The 11,584-nt window shown below is 37.3% G+C and overlaps 1 pseudogene; it reads right to left on the reverse strand.

Moving 5' to 3' along the window:
- Nucleotides 1-1,318: 1,318 nt before the first annotated feature.
- On the reverse strand, nt 1,319-5,797 carry LOC100597090 (annotated as a pseudogene).
- Between the last annotated feature and the right edge of the window lie 5,787 nt (nt 5,798-11,584).

The raw sequence follows: 11,584 nt of genomic DNA on the forward strand, positions 1-11,584 counted from the left end.
GGAATCTACAGATAACATAACTGGTTAGGTCAGGGGTCGATCTTTAACCAGGCCCAGGGTGTGGCACCGGGCTTTCTGCCTGTGGATTTCATTTCTGCCCTCTAGTTTGTACTTCTTTCTTGGGGGCAGAAACTGGGCATATGAAAATATGAGGGGCGGTCTCCTCCCTTAATAATTCATAGAAGGTGATTCCTTTTTTACCATTAAAAAATTAATTATGTTCTATGCACGAATTTCTGAAATATTGCACTGCAGTAAATAGTACATGGTCACAATTATTGTTTCCTTTAACATAAAACTAATATGGGTAAAATTATTTACCTGAATTAAGATCTTTTGGCTTCAATTGCCATTCTACCTCATTAGCACTTCCCTACCTCCATAAAAGGCATCATTTGAATTTTTTGTTTAATTTAGAATTTTTCAAAAGAGGTTTTTTTAATGTTATAATGTTTTTATTGCAATTGAGGACATTTTCAATAAATATCTTAAACTTGAGGCCTTGGCTAAGTATTCCTTTTGTACTAGAAATCAGATTTCTCTGGCACAACTCCATTGGCTGCAATAATATTTATGAAAACTACAAATGCCAGCACACTATTTCAACACCGTACTCATTTGTTCATATCTAAATATCTCATTAGCTATGATACAAACCAAATATAAATGCTGAATATATAGTACAAATAAACAGATTCTTCACAGAAGAAAACAATAACGGGCTAATTTTCTACAATATGTCACTTGTTCATTAGTTCTTGAATAATATTTAGGCTATTTCAAGTACAAGAAGTTCTTTTATCTAAGTTCTAAAGGGCATAAACAAAGATGCATATAGTCAGATTTATTTTTATAAACTTTTGTTTGTTTTTTTGTTTTGTTTTGTTTTTGTTTTTGTTTTCCTGTGTGCCTTACTATGAATATATGGAGACAAACACAAAAATGTACATTTAAGTTATTAGTGGTTATATGCATTTTGCATATATGGCTTTTTGCTTATATTGAAGTTGTAAATGACAAGATAAAATAATGAAGTTTGATAAACTCATCTGTGCCCTGTAAACTTTAGTCCACTTACTGTATAACTTGATTCAGTCATTATTCATTAGTTTAAAAGCTGGTTTTAAAAAGCTGCAAACCAAACTTTATTTCACATTTCAGAATCAGGAAGGGGTAAACTGTGACAGAGTTCCTCTGTGCCACACACTTTTTTGGGGAGAAAAGTTCTGCAAAAAATAAAATAAAATAAAATAAAATAAAATAAATGTTTCCAAATTTTATTTTTGAAAAAGCTTGAGATTTTTTCTATGATCAACCTTCACTCTAAAGTCCCTTTTACCCAAGGCATGGTCCCTGGGTCCTTTTTAAGGTCTAGTTTCTGGGAAGTTTTCAGCAAACCTCTCTCATGCTTTGTTCCAGTTTTTTTTTGTTTTTGTTTTTTTGTTTGTTTGTTTGTTTTTGTTTGTTTGTTTGAGAAGGTGAACATCTTCAACTGAGGATGGATTTCCTGTCCCCGAGCATATGTGTGTTCGCTGAACCTGACGCTGAATTGGGAGTATTCATTCCCCCATCATCTTCCTCAGTCCATCTCCTTTTCTCCAACCCATTTTCTTCAACATCTTCCAACCTTTGTTGCTGTCAAGAATTTCAGAATGAATAGATGCAGAAGCATCATCTTTTTGGAAAGTTCCTTCACTTCCAATCTGCTCACTACATTTTCCAGCTCTATTTTTATATTTTAGAATCTTTAGTGTCTATTCGTCTTTGTAGTCTGTATTCTGTAAACCATATTTTACTCGTATTTTTAAAATTATTTTCTTATTTCCAACCCCTTTTCTTCTTACTTAATGTTGGACCAACAAACATTCACCTTTCTTATCAAGGTGAATGTGAGCTCTAACCTGCTGTGGGTCACAGCCACCACAGGTATCACCGCCAGGGTGAATGTGAAAGGGTAACACAGTCTCTCCAATTTTCATTTCATGTCTGTGTATGCTCAAGTATGTAAGGGTCACATTTAGTTTTCACTTGAACAATCCGTTTTTCACTAACAATTGTTCCATTTTGACCGTCTTGACCTACAAGGACATAACTTTGTTAGTGATGGTCAAAATACGTTTCTGCCTGAAACTTACTGACACTAACTTCAGGGATTCAAAGCGTATGCTCCAGATCATTTTCTCTTCCAATCGTAGCAGGTTTTACAGTAGTAATAATAAACAGTGACCCCGTATACAACACAGGTGATCTAATGACAATTACTCTAATACACGGGGCACAATGATTTTTCTCATTTTCCTCCTCAGTGTCTTCTGCATTCCACTGTCTTCCCTGGTAATGTGAGGAGGGGCTGCGCTGGGGCCCTAAAAGACACCTGCAGAGCCAGAGGCCACGGGAGTGCAGGCAGCGAAAGCCAGCCTGGCCCTGGCTGGCTGCTGTGGCCCTTGCCAGGATGCCCTGACACGCATTACCTGGAGCCAAACAGGGTTGTGGGCAATGAGCAAGGGGAATGCTGATGGCCCTGCCCAATCTGCAGGCCCTGGAAGCCAGAAAACTCCTGGGAACTATTATACCTTCCCCAGCTGCAGGAACGGCAGGAGAAGTGTTGGAGAAGTCAAAGGGCCAGAAGCTCTCAGGTCTTTCTGGGGTTGAGCCAGAAACAGAGGCCAAAAGAGTTTTCAACAAAGTTTACATGTGGCTAGATATGACCTGCCGATTACATTTTTTTTTCACATTTATTGAGCTATGATTTACACATTGAAAAGTATATATATTTAGGGTGTACAATAGAGTACTTTGAGGTGTGTATACATCTTTAAATTATCTCAATGAAGCTGGTTAATCTATCCCCTCACATACTTTATACATTTCTCTGTATGTGGTGAAACTTTAGATCTAATTTTGTAACCAATTGAAATAACTACACGTTATTATTGACCATAGTCACCATTGTGCACATTAAGTCCCCAGCAGTTTTCATTATATAACTGAAGGTATGTAGCCTTCGATGGTATCTTCCCACTTTTCCCCACTTTCTAGCCTGTGGTAACTACCATTCTATTCTGTTTTTTTTTTGGTTTTTTTTTTTTTTAGAGTCCACATACAAACAAGATAGTGCAGTATTTGTCTTTCTGTATTTGGCTTATTTCACTTAGCATAATGTCTTCAAGATTCATCAATATTGTCAAAAATGAAAGAATTTCATTCTTTATTACAGCTGAAATTATCTCTCTCACAGTTTATCCATTTGCTTGTATCAGAGGAGTGCAGATACCCTTAGCGGTACTGATTTTATGTCCTTTGGCAATATGCTCTGAATTGGGATTAAGGGTAGATCGAGTTTAAAAATGTTAAAAAAAAAACCTCCATACTGGTTTTTTGTTTTTTTTTTTGTAATTGCTGCACCAATGGACATGCTCAGCAACTGTCTGCAAGTATTCTATTTTCTCTGCACCCTAACACATTTTATCTTTTGACTTTTTGATAATAGCTATCCTAAAACCATAAGGTGATATCTCATTATGATTTTGATTGTAATTACTCTGATAATTAGTAATGTTGAGAATATTTTTATATACCTGCTGGCTATTTGTATGTCTTTGGAAAAATGGCTATTTAGATATTTTTCCCTATTAATCAGGTAATTGGTTTTTGTTTCGTTCTGCTGTGAAGGTTTTTTTTTCTTCATATTGAGTAGTATATATGTTGGATAGTAACATCCTACATATGGTTTACAAATATTTTCTCCCATCCCATATATTGCCTTTATATTTTGTTGATTGTTTCCTTTATTGTGCAGAAACTTTTTACTTTGATATAGTTCCACTTTTTAATTTTTGCTTTTGTTGCTTGCCTTCTTTGTGTGGAATCCAAACATTACCATGACTAGAGTTAAGGAGCACCTTTCCTATATTTTTTAGAGAGGATTCATGATTTCAGTTCTTATGGTTAAGTCCTTATTTTAAACTCATTTTTGTGGTGGTATAAGAGAAAGATTCACTTTTTGTGTATGCGTATCTAGTTTTTTCCACACCATTTCTTGATGTGTCTGTCTTTCCCTAATTAGGTGAGATCACTCGACGGAATATGTGTGACTTTATTTCTGGGTCCTCTATTCTCTTCCATTGGTTTTTATGTAGGTACTATAGTATTTTGATGACTATAGCTCTGTAATATAGTTTGAAATCAAGAAGTTTGAGGCTTTCAGCCTTTTTGTTCTTCTCAGTATTGGCTATTTGGGGTCTTGTGTGTTCTCCATACAAATTTTACAATTGTTTGTTCTACATTTACTTTAATGGCATTAAAATTTTCATAGGAAGTTGTTTAACTCTGTAGATGAGTTTGTGTAGAATAGGTATTTTAACAATATTAATTTTTAGAATCCATGAACACAAGATATATTTCTCATTTTGTATTCTTCAATTTCTTTCAACATTTTATAGTTTTCAGTATGCAGGTCTTTAATATTCTTTGTTAAACTCATTCTATGTAATAAATTATGTATTTCTTTCTATTTGGTAATATTGTAAATAGAATTATTTTCCTTATTCCTTTTTCAGATTTTTTTGTTACTGTATCAAAATGCAACTGATTTTCATGTTAATATTCTATCCTGCAACTCTACTGAATTAGTTTGTTATCTATAACAGGGTTTTGTTGGTTTTTTTTTTTTTTTTTTTTTTGTAAAATGGTGGGTATTCTTAATCCTGGAGATATTTTTAAATTGATAGTTGCTATTATCATTTCATAATTATTTAAAAATCTGACCAGATGGGTTTCTGCTGTCATGAATTCAGTGGAATTCAAATGTTTCAATTTAAAATAATTTTGTGGGTTTTGCCTGGGCTCTGGGATGGGAGGCTCCCCGAAGGAGCCAGGAGATTCAGGATGGGGAGGGAGAAGCGCTCAGGGAGGAGGGGAAGCAGAAAGGGGGACAGGAACAGCAGCAAGGAGAGGAGTCGTGCCGGAGACCCAGTGGAGAGAGAGAATGGGCCAGAAAAGGGGTGAAGGGTGGGAGTGGGCAACAGGACTGCTTCCCAGCCTGGGCAGGCGGCAGGGAACTTTGCTAAAACTGCAAGCCCCAGGGAACAGTGCGGGCAGAGTGGGAGGGAGTGGAGACAACCAGGCGGACCCCAAGGTCAACGGAGAGAAAGGGACATTTCTTGGTTCCTTCACCTCTGCCCAGCGTTCTGCGGGCATGGGCCCCCCAGGGGCAGGGCAGTGGAGAAAGCTGCTCCCGGCGGGCTGGGAGAGCTGAGAGGCGCACACCCGTTTCGCAGGGCCGGGGTGACGGCAGAAGCAACCGATGGCTGCGGATCCCGCTGGCCCCGCAGGTGGGCGGGGAGGGCATGGGCGGGGCGAGCTCATGGGGGCCCAGCGCCGGGGTCTGCAGGGGGCCCTGGAGGAACCCACCCGCCAGTGCAGTGGCCTTCCGGGAGACCAGTGTGAACGGCCCCGTGGAGACGCCCTTCCTAGCTGGAACATTTGTGAGGCTGGAATTAAAGCTCAGGCAGAAAAGCGGCAGGAAGAAGGACTGCAAGAAACACGAGTGCAAAGTCCAGCCCAAGCGGGGCAAGTGGAAATGCCTGGCCTGAGTCAAACTGGGATCTGAGGGGAAGGTTCCGGCCCCGATGGTAACTGCCCTATAGAGACGCCCGCTTGGCGGGAGCCTGAGGAGCACCAGGGACCCAGTACAGCCGGGCGGAGTGGGCGGTGAGGACTCCTCAGCTACTGCTTCCCTGTACAGTTCGCCTTCTCCAAGGCCCGGCCCGCAGCTGACCCCAGCACTGAATTGCATGGTTCCTCCTGGACCACTGCCGCGGGTGACCAGTGGAAGACCCCACCTCCCAGGGAGAGGACCCTACTATATCCCGAGCCAATAAAGCTGCTTCTCCCACCAAAAATAAATAAAAATGAATTAATTTTTTGTTTGGTCTTTGAAAATGATGTGTATCCTTTATTTACTGGTCAATGTGCTGCCCATTTATCTACATGCCTAATCAGTCAAACTTTTTAAAAAAGTTATTTAACGTTATGATCCTTTATTATGACACAAAATAGTAAATTTTATAATGGTTTTAAAGTCATCTAATATGATTAAAAATATGTCACTTTGTCATGCCAATGAATCTTTGGGTTATTTATTTTACACTGTTAAATATTCTGTCTACAAATGTCTAATAGCTTACAATCTTGCCTAACATATTGTATCTGCTAAGTACTAACTACTCTAATTCAACAAATTTTCTTTTTACACCATTTTTAAAATACAATATTATTTTCTATTTATTTTTATTAAAATTATTTTTCTGCATAATCTAAATATTTATGAAAATTATGAGGTCTATTCAGTCTGCCCTCTTGATAAAAGTCAGAGTTTTTTTCTCTTTATTAGTATGTTAGACAGGACAAATGCAGTTTCATTACAGGGACATGTTGCATAGTTGTGAAGTATGGGCTTTTGTGTAACAATCATCTGAACGGTGCTCATTGTCCCAATTAGGTATTTTCTCATTCCTAAACCCTCTACCAACCTCCCATCTTTCTGAGTCTCCAGTGTGTATTCTTCCAGTCTCTATATCCAAGTGTATGTATTATTGAGCTACCACTTATAGGTGGGAAATTGCAGTATTTGATTTTCTGTTTCTGAGTTATTTCACGTAAAATAATGGCCTCCAGTTCCATTCATGTGGCTGCACGAGATGATTTTATTCTTCTTTGTGACTGGGTAGTATTCCAGGGTATAAATGTATAGTCAGTCATTGATTGACAAATTTAAACTGATTGATAAATTTAAATTGAAGATATGCTATTCACAATAGCATATCTTTGCTATTGTGAATAGTGCTGCAATAAACGTATGAGTGGGGGTATCTTCTTTACATAATGAATTATTTTCCTTTAAGTAGATACCCAGTAGTGGGAGTCCTGGATCAAATGGAAATTCTATTTTTAGTCTTTTGAAAAATCTCCATACTGTTTTCCATAGAGGTTGTAGAAATTTACATTCTCACACACAATGTATAAGTGTTCTCTTTTCTCTGTATGCTTGCCAATATCAATCATTTTTCTGCTTTTTAATAATTAGCCATTATGAAAGTGTAAAATGGTATTTCATTGCGATTTTTAATTAGCATTTCTCTGATCACTGGCAATGTTGAACAGTTTTTACATGATTGTTGACCACCATTGAATTCTTTTTGAAAAATATATGTTCTCAATCTGTGTCTGTTTGTTAATGAGGTTACTTGTTTTATTCCTGTTGAGCTGTTTGATTTCCTTGTATATTCTGGACATTAGTTCTTTATCACTTTCATAGTTCACAAACACTTTTCTTATTCCATAGGTTGTCTGCTCACCTGTTAATTGAAAGCTCCTTTTCAGGAGCTTTTTAGTTTAATTAAGTTCCATTTGTCTGTTTTTCTTATTGTTGCATCTGCTTTTGGGATCTTAGTCATGAATTATTTGTCCAGACCAATGTCCAGAAGAGTTTATCATAGAGTTTCTTCTAGAATTTTTATCATTTCAGGTTTTACGTTTTAGTCTTCTAATTCATATTGAGTTGATTTTTGTATATGGTGAGAATTAGGGTTTCTATTTCATACTTCTGCATATGGCAATATAATTTTTCCAGCACAATTTGTTGAATAGGATGTAATTTTCCCATGTATGTTTCTGTTGACTTTGTTGATCAGTTGTGTGTAGGTATGTCACTTTATTTCTAGGTTCTCTATTCTGTTCCATTGATCTATGCATCTATTTATATCAGTACCATGCTGGTTTGGTTATTAAAGCCTTCTAGTATAACTTTAAGTTAGGTAATGTAATATCTCCAACTTTGTTCTCTTTGCTTAAATTTGTTCTGGCTATTCAGGCTTTTCTATGGTTCCATATGAATTTAAAATTTTCTTCCTAATTCTATGAAAAATAACATTGGCCTTTTGGTAGGAATTGCATTTAATATGTACATAATTTGGGGCAGTATGGTTATTTAATGATAATACTTTTTCCAGTCCATGAGCAGGGATGCTTTTCTAATTTGTTTGTGTCATGTACAATTTATTTCATCAATGTTTCATAGTTTTCTTTTAGAGATCTTTCACCTATTTGATTAATTGTATTTCTATGTATTTTAACTTTTTTGGAGCTACTGTAAAAGGAATTGACTTTTTAATTTGCTTTTCAGCTTGATCATTATTAGTGTATAAAATTGCTACTAATTTTTGTACATTGATTTGTTTTATCCTGAAACATTATTAAATTCACTTACCAAATCTAAAAGTTTTCTGGTGGTCTGAAGATTTTTCTAGATATAATATTATGTAATCATCAAAGAGGAACAATTTAACTTTCAATTAAAATCATATGGATTCTTTCACCAAGCTTGACAGAATTGGTGAGGAGGGCACAGGTGTTGGTATTTTTTTTAAAGTGATCATGTGATTATGGTTGGAAGCCTAGGCCAAGAGCCACTTGGCTAAGCATTGCTTCTCAGGTTTCAATGTACATGTGAATCATTTCCAGTTTCAGGCCTCTCTCTTAGTAATGTGATTCTTCAGGTTTGGAAGGGATCCATGAATTGGTTTCTTTAAAAAGCCTCCTCCTAATGCTGATGATTCTCCCACTACATCCATTGTAGTAGCACTCAGCTAAAGAAAGTAGGCACAGCACACAGTTTCTGACACCGAAAATTCTTACCATGACACAAATACTTTTGGCTCAAAGTGAAAACCACCCATCACCATTTACAAGCATGTTATTCTCTGCTGGCTCTTTAAATTTTACCGAGGCTAGAGAAGGCATCAATGTTTGAGTAAGTCTGCATTTAAAAAACATGTACACATGAGTTAATACAATGTTTATTGAACATGTACTATGTGTTCAGAAGTCTGCCATAGAGCACGGTGCTGGAAACATCACATGATGTGAGTTAATCTTCATAGCACCCTGGGAGTTGGGTGCTACATTTTCTGTAATTCCCAGGATTTAAATGAAGGGTCCAACATTTCTATTTTTTCTTTCATTAAAAAAAATTAACTTAAAAAGAATATGTGTAGAATAAAAGCTATATAGACAGATGAAAGGGATACAGAAAGAAAGGGTGAACTGATCAGAGGGATTTTTTGGTATTTATATTGACTTTCTTGTACCTTGTAGAGCAACTACTGGATCTGCAGAAATAAAAAACAGGTTGCTAGGTGGGATGTCTCTAGAAGCACTGGCTTCAGTAAAAAAGAAATTGTGGCCCACGAATAGATAAATATTTTCTCCCATTTATCTGATTTTTATTTTCAGGAAATTGTGGGCACCAGCTCAGGAGAGGCAGCAGGAGCCACCACTCAAATTTCTGATCTCCTTTAATTAGTTCTGTGAGAGGAGATTCCAGGGTGAGGCCAGACCTGGATGAGTCCTTAGAAGAGGGTGGATTTGAGCAGGGCTAGGACAGAAAGTTGGCCCCATGCTTCTGATGTTTATGCTGGTGGAGTATTTCCAGTTCTGTTTTTCCTAAGCCTGCCCAATAGAAACTTGACTCCTAGAGTTTGTGTAATTTTAATCTCTTTTAGCCATCTCCCTGTTAGTTTTTATAACAAACAATAACAAGGAGTTTAACCAAAACTCACATCACCACTGCACTCCAGCCTGGGCGACAGAGTGAGACTCCATCTCAAAAAAAAGAAAAAATGGTTTTAAGAAAGTTTCCACCCCAGCACAAGTGATTGGATAATAGAACTCCAGGCCCCACCTCTTTGGGTCCTGAGTGACAGAAGATGGTGAAACAACCCGTAGCCAAATGTGGACAGAGTGAAAAGTTCCAAGCTGCAGCCCTTTTCAGGCAGGACTTCCTCCTTATACTGAAGCCTGGCCCTCACTGTAGGACATTTGCATTTAACCTTGCATATAAGGTTATTTTTATTTATTAATTATATATATGTGGCCGGGCATGGTGGATCTCATCTATAATCCCAGCACTTTGGTAGGCTGAGGAGAGAGGAGCTCTTGAAACCAGGAGTTCAAGAGCAGCAAGTACAACATATACGCTGGGCAGGGTGTGAGTGCCCTGCCCCCCACCTTTTCTACAATAAAATGAAAAAATTAGCCAGGGGTGGTCATGCATGTCTGTGGTCCCAGCTACTTCATGACCAAATGGAATTATTTCACAAATGCAATGTTGACAAGTCCAATAATCAATCAATGCATTAAACAAAGTAATAGGATAAAGGAAAGTAACAGAAACATCCCTTCAACAGCCACAGAGAACATTTGACAAATCCAATATTCCTTCACAATTAATCACCCTGGAAAGGAGGAGTACAAGCACATTTCCTAGATCTGCTAAAGGGCATCAATGAAAAACTTAGGCTAACCCCATAATAATAAAATACTGGTTGTTGTGTCTTGACATTTGAAAACAAGACAAAAATATTAACATCCAAAGAAATTACATAAGAAAAATAAACAAAATTATCCATGTGGGAAAATAAGAGGTTAGAATTCTCTATCATTGCAGATGACATAAAAGTTTATAAGAAATTCCTTAAAACCCACTACAACCAATAAATGAGTTGAGCAAGGTAACAAAATACAAAATCGATATACAAAGTTCAACTGTACTTTTATGTACTATCAGTGATCAACCTGAAAATAAAATTAAGAAAACAATTCCATTTGTATATGTATGAAAAAGAAAGAAATATTTAGGAGTAGACTTAATCAAGTGCAATTTTACAGTAAAAAGAAAAACTTTGCTAAAATAAATTTTTTTAAAAAGTGAAAAAATTGGTACTGATGTTCATTTAGTTAATATTTATTCCATTATCTAGTGTATCCATTTAAACTCCATGAAATAAAATAAAATATATTTTGGCATAACTTTTAGTGTAATAAATACAGGTTGGCAGAAAACTCACAAATATAAAAGGAACTAATTCTACATGTCCAGAATAGCCCATCCTAATTTTTCTGTTTTATGTCTACTATAAATCAAATAGATTTTGTTCCATATTGTGAAGCACAAATTCAAAGTAGTTTTTGTGTGTGTGTGTGTGTGATGGAGTCTCGCTCTGTTGCCCAGGCTGGAGTGTAGTGGTGTGATCTCGGCTCACTGCAAGCTCCGCCTCCCAGGTTCACGCCATTCTTCTGCCTCAGCCTCCTGAGTAGCTGGGACTACAGGCACCCGCCACTACCCCTGGCTAATTTTTTGTATTTTTAGTGGAGACGGAGATTCACCGTGTTAGTCAAGATGGTCTCGATCTCCTGACCTCGTGATCCACCCACCTTGGCCTCCCAAAGTGCTGGGATTACAGGCGTGAACCACCGCGCCCAGCCTCATGTAATCTTATTTTAGGAGGAACCGCCTCTAATTTTAGGCATTTGTTCATAGTAGGTGCCAGATGAATCAATGCCGGATTAGCATTATTTTTTAGGGTAACAAATCTACATATCTACAGTGAGAACTGCTCACTGTAGAGGATTTTGTCTTCTGACCAATGACATGATTCTGTCTTTCATAGGCTACTCCAAAACTTCTATAATGATGGTAGAGTTCAGTGAAGTGGAGCCTCAGTCCTGCCATCCCCATGCTCCT

This window comes from Nomascus leucogenys, chromosome 2 (assembly GCF_006542625.1).
Source record: "Nomascus leucogenys isolate Asia chromosome 2, Asia_NLE_v1, whole genome shotgun sequence".
NCBI lineage: Eukaryota > Metazoa > Chordata > Mammalia > Primates > Hylobatidae > Nomascus > Nomascus leucogenys.